Here is a 13,625-nt window from a genome sequence, read left to right on the forward strand (position 1 = left end):
GGATTTCTGAGTTCGAGGCCAGCCTGGTCTACAAAGTGAGGTCCAGGACAGCCAGGGCTACACAGAGAAACCCTGTCTCGAAAAAACCAAAAAAAAAAAAAAAATAATAATAATAAAATAAAATAAAATAAAAAAATAAAAATCTCAAAAAAAATTTTTTTAAATAAATAGAACTTTTACACGCATCACTTTTTCAAGTGGAAGCTAAATACCTACCTAGTTGTTTTCACTTACCCGCTCCTACCTATTTCAACCTAAGAATACCATGACAAGCTAGCTCCCTTACACAACAAAGACCCCAGGGCCTCTCCAGAAGGCTTTCCTTCAGGTGAGACTTCAGAGCTTGCTGTTCAACAGTCACTGAAGGGACTCTCTGACAGAGGCAGGAGGATCTCTGTGTGTTGGATCTCTGTCTCATGGAAAAGAAAAGAAAAAAAGAACCACTGAAGGAGAGCTGTGTTTATCCTGAAGAAATAACAGTGACAGACAGAACACACTAAGGAACAAAGAGTTGTGGGGTAAAGCCATTTGGAAAGAACACTCAGTTTCAACCTTCAAAGCCCTAGCAATGTTCTCTTGAGAGCTGTATTTAAAAAAAAACAAAAACAGAAAAAAACTTTTCCCTGAGACACAGGGTCACAAATTACTGTTTTCCAAATTCTTAGGGACTCAAGCAAGCTTTTGAAATTAAAGCCTCTACGTGAGCTAAAGACACAGTACTCTACACGGACTGAACACGCCCGAGTCCACCACAGGGAAACCACGGTCTCCCGCTCAGGCTCAAACTGTAAGCTTTCCCTGGCTTCCGCTTTACTCTTGATATCCTGCTTTTAACTCGAGAATGCTCTAAATTGTTGTGGAAATGCGAAGCAAAGGGGGAATTAAGAGGACACCCATTTGATAGGGATGGGGATGGTAACTGAAGGGTTCCTCAGCTGGGTAATGGGGTACTTGTGCCTGCTAGCTATTCTTGTATTCCATCTCTCTGAGCAAGAGGTCACAGAAGGCACCAGAATCTTCTCTGGGTGGAGCAGAGGACTTTGGGAATTAGCTGTGTGCCATGTTGCTAAGCTGAGTTATAGCACAAGCTATTGGCTTTCATATGGAAGATATAGGCTTTGGAAACACGGATGGGCTAAGAAGAATTCAAAGGTTAACATTTGGTGCTACCAAGGTCAAACGAAGAGTTAACAAACAAGGCTGGGTGTTTTGTTTTAAGGGCAGAATTTTGCTGTGTATCCCAGGCTAGCCTCAAACTAATGACCCTGCCTCAGCCTCCAGAGGGCTGGAATTACAGTTATGGACCACCAGGCCTGGCATTTTTATAATTTATTTATTCTAACTGATGTGCGGTGGTGTTTTTGCATGCATGGCTGTGTGTGAGAGTGTTGGGTTCACTAGAACTGGAGTCGCAGATATTTGTGAAGTTGTGGGTTGCCAAGGGGGTGCTGAGAACTGGCCCTGGGTCCCCTGGAAGAGATGCCAATGCTCTTAACTGCTGAGCCATCTCTCCAGCCCCCAGGGCTAGCATTTTTATTGTGATGGTTTTGATTTTAAAAATCAGCTTTGGTTAGACTTCTCAACAATTTATAACTAACTGTTGTCTGGTGTCCAATTTTCCCTCATTTTTTTTTCTCAGACTGCTCCTTCCCTCAAGCTGAGAGGGCAGAAAACCCTCCTAATTGTAATATGAATTCCTAGTTTATTTATGTTGTGTGTGTGTGTATGAACCTCAGCCCATGAAGAGGTCAGAGGACACCAAGACTGGTGAGAGTCAGTTCCACCTTGTCACACCTTCTGCGAATCAAACTCCAATTGTCTGGTGGCAAGAGTCTGCCAGAGGAGCCATCCTCTGGCCATTGTATTCTCAGGATAAATCAAAACAAAACAAAACTTACTCACCATATGCTAAGCACACAATCAGGGTAACAAAGGAAGTTAATTATGCCAACTACTCACACAACAGATGTTTTAAAGATGAGAAACCGCTACTCAGTATCAATCTGAACACTAGAGACAACCTTGATGTGATTGGTCACTGCCCAAGTTCTTTCCAATTCAATCAGTATCAATTTAATACACATGGATACCACCAGCCAAGAGCCTCGCCTCACAGGAACGATGCCCGCCATGGGAAAGCCTGACGTCAACTTCGAGGTTATGTATGACGCTTTCAGTTCACAGCTCTAACTATTAAGGCTTGAAGACGTGGGTTTTCCAGTCGCACACCTAACTGGAGGTTTCACAACTCAGTCTCATGCCATCAAAGTGGTAAACAGACACACACACACCTTACCACCACGTGAATTCTCTCAATGCACTTCGGGGGAAACGTTCTTGGCCAGCTTCACGAAGTACAACTCCTTTTGGATCAGCCATAATGATCCCCCCTTCTCTCCAGCTCCCCAAATCTACAGGAAGCGATACACTTCAATGCCCTAGACAAGTGAGAGAATCCTGAGCCCGAAAGGCGGCGCACAAGGCCCTGAGGCCCCGCGGGACCAGCCGTGCTCCAAACGACCGTGGGAACTGCCCTTGTCCTGGGCTGCGGAAGAGTTTGCAGGGCAAGCATTCCCCACACGTGCGACGTCGAGAGCGCCCGGAGCCAGACGGCCACTAAGGAGCGCGCCCCTGCCAGCGACGCCCCCTCCCAGTGTCCCCATGAGCGCTCCTGGAGGATTACTAGCACTCGCAGGAGCCGGCGACTATGCCCAGTACCTTTCGCTCCCGCGTCGGCGGGCCGCTGCGCTCCCTGCCCGCAGCCGCTCGCCCCACGCTCCACCGCGCGTGGTCTGGATGCCTAAGGGCCCCGCTGGGCCCGCCCCATACTCCCCGCCCCGCCCCGCAGGCCACGCCCCACCCGGCTGTCCGCAGGGCTACAGCGCCCCGCAGCGGCCGCTGGTCATTGCACACGATCCTCCCGAACCGCACACCCTGGAGGTGCGGGGTGGCTCCCACTGGGACCCACGCCTCGAGCAGCGGGAGGACACCCGCGCTGAGAGCTGTTTCCTCAGCGGCATCCGGCACCAGGCGCACCAATTGGATGGACTGAGCGGAGAACTCTCCAGCCCTCCACCTGTGGCCGGCTTTCTGGAGCCGATGGACACCGAGGAAGCTGCTGCAGAGAGAGGATCGGGCATCCTCTCTCCCGCTGCTGCCTGGTGAAGGACCAGCAGGGACATCAGTCCTCACCCGCGGGTTCCAAGCACGCCTTACATACTGTTGTCTTGACTGTTTTTGTCTTTCACTGCCACAGCTACTTTTTCAGTACCTAGAAGAGCTCCCCGGGCAACATAAACTAGGGGGTTACCCTCCAACAAATGTCTGCAACAGCCGGGCGTGGTGGCGCATGCCTTTAATCTCAGCACTCAGGAGGCAGAGGCAGAAGGATTTCTGAGTTCGAGGCCAGCCTGGTCTACAAAGTGAGTTCCAGGACAGCCAGGGGTATACAGAGAAACCCTGTTTCGAAAAACAAACAAAAAAATGTCTGCAACATCTGGCCTATGTGAGCCTGCCTCAAGAAGAAAAGAAAAAGAACAACTTACTGAGAGATTTAGGAGCGCGGTAAGCCTGTAGCCTAATGTAAACCAAAGGTTACTTCAAAGAATGTGTTTATTTCAAATTCATAGCAGTCCCAATGGCTCAGATAATCAATGCTATTTCCAGCCTTATATGAATGCCATTCTATTCAAGAGAAATTTCATGGGGTAGGCTGCTCAGAACTTAGTGGGTAAAGTGCTCTCTGATGAAGCATGAGAACCCAAATTCAAATCCCTCAGCACCGATATACATATAAATGCAAGCAACAAAGTTAACACACATACATGCACACATACAGGCGTGCATGCACGCGCATGCGCATGCTCGCTCTCTCTCTCTCTTCTCTCTCTCTCTCTCTCACACACACACACACACACACACACACACACGATCTGATGACAAATGAATGATGGAACCTTTTGCTCACAGAGGTGGAGAGGTCAGCAGGTAGAAAGGTGAACATGACGCTTCGATCTTATCTGAGGCTGGTGATAAATTTATGGTGAAGCGATTTTTTTTTCACACCCTCTCTGGAATATAACTGGGTCTCAAGGAGAGAACCTCCTTTTCCTTAGAGTATCTGTTTCCTTTTGCCTCCTGAAAGCTTCAAACAGAAGACGCTCCAAAACCCCCTCCCCGCCCACCCTAGAAGAGAGTTAAGCACTTGATCCTCTGAAACTATTTGGGAATGTCCCCCCTCTCCGCCCCGCCCCCTGCCACACTCGCCTGCCACCACCACCACCCACCCACCCCCCCCCCCCCCCCCCACCCCACCCCACCCCCGTCCGTCATTCCCTCCCAGTCTCAGCAGCTGTTTTATTTAGCAGAGTGTGAAAACTCTTCTGGGAGAAATTTGTTTTCAATCTTGTCACTCCCATCCTGAAACTGTTAGGAAAGGCGCCTGTCCTGTCCCTACCCACTAAGAGCTCCAGGTTGCTCTGCGAGCAGGTCTCAACTAAACTCCAGAGCTCCCGACATAAAGTATGTAAACGTGACATTTCAAAGTAATTACTTCTCTTTTATCCACAGTGAGAAATCCTCTCCCCTCCCTAAGGATTAACACGCAGTTAACAGTTGAGTGTGTGGGGGAGGGGTTCTTCAGTGTTGTAGCCTCTCATGAAGGGACCATGCTTCCTCCTGTAAACAGTCTTAGTGAAATTCATTGGTTAGGTCGTTAAAATTTGAAAAATAAAAAGGAAAGAAATGAAAGAGAAGGGGCTTGTTTAAAAAATGGAGCAGCTCAGTGGAAGCAAATTGGACGAGGAAAAACAAAAAAACAAAGGAAAGATCCAACAACAACCACAACAACCACAAAACCACAAAACAAAACAAAATAAAACAAAATCCGCCATCCTGCAAGATCTGTGAGTTCCCCTGGGAGTTGACTAGTCTGCATGTGTACCCAGACTTTGATTAATGGGAATTCCAGGCAGTGGCTGAGCTGTCTTGGAGATCTTATCTCCAAGGAGCCACAGTTTAGAGCAACCAATGAAAAGAAACTCCTAAATCTCCCTGGATTTGAGGAAGGCCCCCAGCAGCTCCATTCTTGCTCCTTTGGTAGGAGCAGCCAGCAGCCAGGCTTCTCTAACCGCCCTCCCACCCACCTTAGTTACTTTCCTATTGCTGTGATGAGACACCATGACCAAGGAAACGTATAAAAGAAAATGTGGGTTGGAGAGATGACGGCTCAGCAGTTAAGAGTACTGACTGCACTTCCAGAGGTCCTGACTTCAGTTCCCAGCAATCACATGGTGGCTGGCTCACAACCATCTGTAATGGGCATCCGATGTCACCTTCTGGTGTGTCTGAAGACAATGATAGTATAACCACATATATGAAATAAATAAATAAGTAAATATTGAAAAAAAAAGAAGAAGAAGAGAAAAGGAAATGTCTAGTTAAGACTTATAATCACAGAGCGTCCTTCAGGGAACATGACCACAGGCAGGCATGGTGTTACATCAGTAGCTGACACTCATCAGACAGAGAGATCTAGCTGGAAAGGGTGTGCACTTTTGAAACCTCAAAGCTCACTCCCAATGACACCTCCTCAAACAAGGCCACATCTCCTAATTCTTCCCAAACAGTTCCACCAACGGAGGACCAAGTATTCAAATATGAGTTACGGGGGTTGGGGAGGGGGAGGGGCATTCCTATTCAAATTGCTGAACATGATTGAGAAAGACATCTACTTAGTGAATGACAAGGGTCATTGCTCGGTGATCATATGGCCTGCTCTTCTTTCCACCAACCTTTCTTTAACAAGTTGACTGCACTTGTTTTTTGTTTGTTTGTTTGTTTGTTTGTTTTGTTTTTTGGTTTTTCGAGACAGAGTTTCTCTGTGTAGTCGTGGCTGTCCTGGAACTCACTCTGTAGCCCAGGCTGGCCTCGAACTCAGAAATCCGCCTGCCTCTGCCTCCTGAGTGCTGGGATTAAAGGCGTGTGCCACCACGCCCAGCTGCACTTGTTATTTTCAGTTAGTTATTCAACCTTCAGCAATGTTTTGGTCTCTATGTTTGTTACCACACAAACCGGCTTTTGCTTTTGTAGGAAACCTTTCATGGGTCCCTCTATAATCATGTTCTTCTAGTGTCCACCCTGAACTCTACACTCTCTTATTAACACTATATGGTTCTTCTTGACCTTTTGGACAAATGAATACTTTGTTGCTGCTGAAGAGTAAAAAAATAAAATAATGACTGCCCTGAGAACATGGGCCCGCCCCCACCCCCCTCGGCCAGCAGGAACTTTTGGGGAAAACAACCACAATATGTTTCAATGTCTCAGGTACCTTAAAGTAAATATCCGCCCCTAGACTTCCCCTATTTCCTCTCCGATCCTCCCCCTAGGTTCTGGTTTTTGCCTTTATAAGCCTGCTGGAAAATAGGACTCCTCTACCCCTGTGTGGTGTATGGGTCTCGACCTCAGCATGCTGGTTTGTGTGCCATTAAAACCTCATGTGTTTGCAGCAAGCTTGACTGTTGTGGCTTTCTGGGCTCATGATCCCTGAGACTTGAATGAGGGTCTCCCTTCGGGGGGTCCTACACTGCCTATACAACTTTTTTCCTTTTTTTCCTTTTGAGACAGGGTCTAAGAAGCCCAGGCTGGTCAAGGATGACTTTGAATGTCTGGTAGCACCCCCTGCTTTCTACTCCTCAAGTGCTGGGATTACATGCGTGCATCACCGCATCCTGTTTTATGCAGTGCTGGGGATTAACCTGGGACTTAGACCGTGCTCAGCAAGCTCTCGGCCAACTGAGCCACATCCCTGCCCTTTGGCATTGCATTTCTGAGATTCCACTAGTATATTCCTGTTACTTGGTATATGTGTGCGTGTGTGTTTGTGTGCATGTTGTTGTGTTTTATACAAAAGAAAAGGAAACCAGGGATATGTTTGATGGAGGTGCAGTATGGTGTGGGGGAAGGGAGTGCCTCTGTGGTCCCATCCTGAGGCATCCCTTCCTCCTGAGGGACCAGCCATAAATATAGTATAGAATAGAGTTTATTTAGAGCACGGGGAGGAGAGTTGAGGGAGAGAGAGAAAGATAAAGAATGTAAAGTATCCTCTATAAGTCTTTCACCAAACCTGGAACCTCCTCTTGGATCTAGACTAACTGGGCCAAAGGCCCCCCAGAATCCACCTGTTTTTACCTACCCACCTGTGGTGGTGTTTGAATAGGGTTGGCCCATGGGAAGTAGAAGGTGTGGCCTTGTTGGGGTAGGTGTGGCCTTGTTAGAGGAAGCTGTCACTGTGTAGGTGGGCTTTGAGAGGTCCTAGGGTTCAAGCTCCAGCCAATGGGAAAGAGAACCTCCTCCTGGTTGCCTGCAGTTGATGTCTCCTCTGGACGGCCTCTTCTGGTCGAGATGTAGAAGTTTCAGCTCTTCCAGCACCTTGTCTGACTGAAGGCTGCCAGGCTTTCCACCATGATGACTGCGGGCCAAACCAATGGAACTGTAAGCCAGTTCCAATGAAATGTTTGCCTTAGACATGATGTGTCTGTCTTTACAGCGATGAAACCGTAACAAAGACACTGCCCAGTGCTGGGGTTTTGGCAAATACCACTGTGCCTCATTATTACTTGAGCGTGGGGAACTCAAGTTTACTTAGCCCTCCCATTGACATATTAAAGTTGGTTTGTTGGATTCCTTAAGAAACGCAGAATTTTTATTTGAAATCATAGTATGTGGTAGATTACATTGTTCATTCAGCTATTTGCTCCAGACTCAATGTCTTAGTTAGGTTTCTGTTGCTGAGATAAAGCACTGACCAAGAGGCTGGAGAGGTGGCTCTGTGGTTTAGAGCACTTGCTGCTCCTGCGGAGGACCTGCGTTCAGTTCCCAGCACCCACATAGTGGCTCACATCCATCTTAACGTCCAGTTCTAGGGGGATCCACTGCCTTCTTCTGAACTGTGAGGGCACCAGACACACATACAGGCAGGTAAAACATTCTTACACTTAAGATAAATAAATATACAAATCTTTTAAAATATTAAATAAAAAAGGATGTTATAAAAGCAGAATCTGGGGCTGGTGAGATGGCTCAGTGGTTAAGAGCACTGACTGCTCTTCGGAAGGTCCTGAGTTCAAATCCCAGCAACCACGTGGTGGCTCACAACCATCCGTAAAAAAGATATGACTCCCTCTTCTGGTGTGTCTGAAGACAGCTACAGTGTACTTACATATAATAAATAAATAAATCTTTAAAAGCAGAATCATACAGGGTGAGACTTTTAACTATCTTTTTTACCATAAGCATATGTTCCTAAGATTCACCCAAATTTTGTGTATATAGTTCATTCTTTTTATTCTTAATGGTTACGATGTAGGTAAGCTGCAGCTTGTTATTTTGCTATTTACCTGCTGGAAGTCCTTTGGGTTCATAGTTTGGGTTGCTATGAATAAAGCTATTATAAATATTTATATGCATATTTTTCTTTGAGCTACATTTATTTATGTGTGTGTTGTCAGGGAGAATGTTCAGAGTGTAGGAGGCAGAGCTTAAAGAAAGCATTGGAGAAACCACACTTGTTGCATGAGCCTAGTTGTTTTTGTTTTTTTTCAATGGAGGGAACTGACTAACCCCAGTCACCCTGGAGGCAGGAGAGAATGTTGTCTGACAACCTGGTGATCTTTTTGCTAGAGCCAGCCTTCCTGAATTCCCCCCAAATCCCGGGTTATTATTTAGGCCCTAATCCTAAACTTTGTCTCTCAGTGAATAGAACTCATCCTTATGGAAGAGGTCCCATTTTTCCCCCCATTCTCCATCAGTAGACTCTATTCTTTTTTTTTTAATTAGGTATTTTCTTCATTTACATTTCCAATGCTATCCCAAATGTCCCCCAGACCCTCCCCTGTGGTCTCCCTTCCCCCATCTGCTTGAACCTGCTTGCTCAAGGGTGGAGCTTCCTGCTCATTCGTCCTGCCACACCTACTGCTGAACCCTGTCGCTTTACTGCTTGGAGGAGGCACACGCGTGTTTGTCCTGCTACTGGACCCTGAGTTACTTGGCGGGAAATCGGGTTCCCTCCCCCTTCCTTTATAACTGAGTGTCTGGAAATAGTAAAATTGAGCTTTGATCAGAATCTTGTCTTAGCTTCATTCCCTTCTCTCACCGCCTAGCCCCTCTTCTCTTCCAGGTTTCCAAAATGCCTTTCCAGGCTAGAACCCAGGCTGTGATCTGCTGGCCGGACACAACACCCCCCCCCATTCCCCTACCCACCCACTCCCACTTCTTGGCCCTGGCTTTCCCCTGTACTGGGGCATATAAAGTTTGCACGACCAATGGGCCTCTCTTTCCATTGATGGCTGACTAGGCCATCTTTTGATACATATGCAGTTAGAGTCAAGAGCTCCGGGGTACTGGTTAGTTCATCATGTTGTTCTACCTATAGGGTTGCAGATCCCTTTAGCTCCTTGGGTACTTTCTCTAGCTCCTCCATTGGGGGCCCTGTGATCCATCCACTAGCTGACTGTGAGTGTAGTAGACTCCATTCTTATGCTCACTACAAATCCTCCCTCCTTAGGCTTTCCTGAGCACTGTTTATCAGTCAGCGAAACTCATTCCTATTGTTAAGTGCTTTGCTGCCTTCCTAGGGAGATTCTACGGAGCTGAGCCTAAGGCTTTGTTGTGATAATTGTCCTCTGGAAACCTATTCCCACAGTTTTACTGTGTTTAAATGTGTGAGAAAAATAAACCCTGAGGTCAAACTCTTGGAAATTTAGACTCCGTGCTTGCAAAGGTGGTGCTCACTTGAGTTGCACTCTTCCCTGCAGACCTTGAGGCTTCCAGAGATGTCCAACATGGGGGTGGGGGTGGAGCACATGTACCATGGCATTCATACAGAGGTCAGAGGACAACTCAAAGAAATTGGCAGAATTTCTACTACTATGTGGGTCCTCAGGTTTAAACTCAAAACATCAGGCTTGGCAGAAAGTGCCTGGACCATCTTGAGCCATTTTGCAAGCCAATCACTCTTTTTTTCTTTTTAACTTATTCACTTTGCATCCTGCTCACTGACCCCCTCCAGACACCCCCTTCTTCCTCCCCTTCTCCTCTGAGTGGATGGGGACACCTGGGTATCCCCCAACCTTGGCATTTCAAGTCTTTGTGAGTCTTTGTGCTTCCTCTCCCATTGAGAGGCCAGACAAAGCAGCCCATGTAGAAGAACATATCCCACAGGAGGAAGGATTTCATCCCCTAAAGGGGATAGGAACTCCACTGAAGATCAACAGAGTCAACTAACCTGGACCCTTGGGGCTCTCGAAGTCTGAACCACCAACCAAAGAGCATCCAAGGGCTGGACCTAGGCCTCCCCGCCTATATGTAGCAGATGTGCAGCTTGACTTTCAGGGGGTTCCTGAGCAACTAGAGTTGGGGGCTGTCCCAAAAGCTGTGGCCAAACACAGAATGTGTGCTGGGTTTTTTGTTTGTTTGTTTGTCCCCCCCCATTTTTAAATTTTATTTTTAGAAGATTTATTGGCCGGGCATGGTGGCGCAAGCCTGTAATCCCAGCACTTGGGAGGCAGAGGCAGGCGGATTTCTGAGTTCGAGGCCAGCCTGGTCTACAAAGTGAGTTCCAGGACAGCCAGCGCTATACAGAGAAACCCTAGTCTCAAAAAAAAAACAAAAAACAAAAAACAAAAAAAAAAACAAACAAATAAAAGATTTATTTATTTTATTTATGAGTACACTGTTGCTGTCTTCAGACACACCAGAAGGGGGCATTGGTTCCAATTACAGATGGTTGTGAGCCAGCATGTGGTTGGTAGGAATTGAACTCAGGACCTCTGTTAGAGCAATTAGCGCTATTAACCGCTGAGCCATCTCTCCGGCCATGAGAATGTGTGCTGTTGACTTTGCATGACCTGTTAAGGACCCCTAAGCTTCAGACCCATTGGGAAATGGCAAAGCCTTCTCTCTCCCAGGGTGAAGCTTGGAGAGAAATAGCAAGCATTTCCTTCTGGTCTGTGTGTAGATGTTGACAATGTGTGCAGAAAGTGTTCATCATAACTTTCTTCCTTTGGATGTGTTTCTGGAGACTGCTCCCTACAAAGATTGTTTCTACTGAGATGAGCTAAACTTGTCTCCTCAACCATTTGCATACCATAAACCCCAGCTCCTTGTTTATCTGTATACAATAATCCCACTTCCTTGTTTATCTGCTTGTAATTACCCTGCCTTCTTGTTGATCTGTATGGAGTAACCACGCCCCTTATTTATCAGTATGCAATAACCCGCCCCTTGCTCAGCTCTATGCAATAACCCTTAGCTCTATGTAACACACATGCTGAGCTTTTCAGTACTTTGATTTCTCCTTTACGGCTTCCTGGGTTTTCTGTGCGTCTAGCTGTCTTTTCTTCATCCCCTTAAATCCTGTCTCAGTCAGGTCTGTCCCTGGAGAGATATGGCATCTATTCAGCCCAGGCAGGACCTAGGGAGTGCTGGAATTACAGCCATGTATCACTATGCCTCATTTATACACTTTGAGGGGGAGTATAATGTAAGTGTCCATTACTCTTAGGAAAGTACCCGCATGCTGTGTGTGTCTACTGGACTAGGGAAGGGAAGTGTTGGCCTATTCTCTTGTGAAATAAGAAGTTTGGGGAGGTGGAAAAATAGCTCAGTGGTTAGGATTGATTATTGCTCTTTCAGAGGACAAGAGGTGGTTCCCAACATCAGGGCAGGTCACAGCCCTGTAGCTCCAGCTCCAGGACCCTAACACCTTCTTCTAGCCTCTGCAGGCATCCAAATGCATGTGTACAAACACACACAAACACACACACACACACCTGCACAGAAGTAAAATAAATAATCTTAAGAGGTTGGAGAGATGGCTCAGTGTTAAGAACACTTGCTGCAGACCCACCCAGGTTCAAGTTACAGCACTTACATGGTGGCTCACACTTGTCTATGACTCTAGTCCTAGAAGATCCAATGTCTTCTTCTGACCTCTGCAGGCACTAGGCATGCACATGGTGCACATACATGTAGGCAAGCAAAAACACATGTATACACAATATCAAAATGAATAAATATGGTTTGTTTGTTTTTAAGAAAGGGAAAAGTTAGTCGGGCATGGTGGCGCACGTCTTTAATCCCAGCACTCAGGAGGCAGAGGCAGGCGGTCAGAGTTCGAGGCCAGCCTGGTCTACAAAGTGAGTTCCAGGACAGCCAGGGCTACACAGAGAAACCCTGTCTCGAAAAACCAAAAAAAAAAGAAAAAGAAAGGGAAAAGTTTTTTTGGTTTTGTGTTCCTCACATTAGTGTAGAACAGAATTCAACACTGATGGATCAGTATCAAAGCCCGAGGAACAAGGTTCCATACAGGCAACCACACAAGGCCAATAGGCAGCAGCAGAAAGCAGAAAGGATGTTCACTAAGGAGAAGAGTTGAAATAAAAAGAACGCAGAGAAGGCTACGTCCACATGGAACCTTCATGGGTCGTAGACACTTCTACAGTCACTGTCCTAAACTCTCCTGAGAGTCACCTCAGGTACTAGAAAGACTGAGAACGGAAGTCCCTTGCTTACAAGAAGGTAGAGGCCAGCCTGGGTAACATAAAGAGACCAATCTCTAAACAAACACGCAAGCAAACCAGGGATGTCATGAGCAAACACACACACATATATACACACACACACACACACACACACACACACACACACACACACACACATATATATATATATGAATGCATTTGTAAGTATGTGCACCTGTATGGGAAGGGCCTTCAAAGGCCAGAAGCATCAGATCCTCTGGAGTTGGAGTTACAGGTGGTTGTGAGACACCCATTGTGGGGGCTGGGAATTGAACTCTGGTCTTCCAGAAGAGTAGCCCATGCTTGTATTAGTTACTTCCCTGCTGTGATAAAATATTGTAACCAAAAGCAACTATATAAGGAAGAGTTTATTCTTGTTTATTGTTCCAGAGAACTGGGGTTCAAAACATTGAGGTGTCATGGCAACAGGCAGGCATGACAGTAGGAGGGGGATGTGGAGATATCATATCTCAATTGCACACAGAAGAGGAGAGAGGGCAGGGGACAAGAAGTGGGGCGAGGCCATAACTAGGTGATATACTTCTTCCTGCAGGATTGTGCCTTCTAAAGGACGCACAACCTTCTCAAAGAGTTTCACCAACTGGGGGACACATTTCTCATTCAAACAACAACAGCTCTTTTTTTTTTTTTTTTTCTAGACAAGGTTTCTCTGTATAGCCCTGGCTGTCCTGGAACTCACTTTGTAGAACAGGCTGGCCTCAAACTCAGAAATCCGCCTGCCTCTGCCTCCCAAGTACTGGAATTAAAGGTGTGTGCCACCACACCGGGCAATAACAGCTCTCTTAACTACTGAGCCGTCCCTCTGGCCTCAGTAGCATTTTGTTGTTGTTGTTTTTGGGTTTTTTGGTTTTGTTTTTTTCGAGACAGGGTTTCTCTGTATAGCCCTGGCTGTCTTGGAACTCACTTTGTAGATCAGAAATCCAACCGCCTCTGCCTCCTGAGTGCTGGGATTAAAGGTGTGCTTCACCAAGCCCGGCGCTTTTTTTTTTTTTTTTTAAGATTTATCTATTTAATGTGTGTGAG

The 13,625-nt window shown here is 46.5% G+C and overlaps 1 protein-coding gene across 2 annotated transcripts in view; it reads right to left on the bottom strand.

Annotated features, from left to right (window-relative positions):
- The window catches only part of Ankrd6 (ankyrin repeat domain 6), a 148,098-nt gene extending 145,312 nt beyond the window's left edge, over window positions 1-2,786 (bottom strand). For both annotated transcript variants that reach the window (XM_029476792.1, XM_021160920.2), the window contains exon 1: window positions 2,719-2,786. The gene's annotated coding sequence lies outside the window, so the exon portion shown is untranslated. The remainder of the gene's footprint in view (window positions 1-2,718) is intronic.
- Between the last annotated feature and the right edge of the window lie 10,839 nt (window positions 2,787-13,625).

The sequence above is a fragment of the Mus caroli genome, chromosome 4 (assembly GCF_900094665.2).
Source record: "Mus caroli chromosome 4, CAROLI_EIJ_v1.1, whole genome shotgun sequence".
NCBI classification, from domain to species: Eukaryota; Metazoa; Chordata; class Mammalia; order Rodentia; family Muridae; genus Mus; species Mus caroli.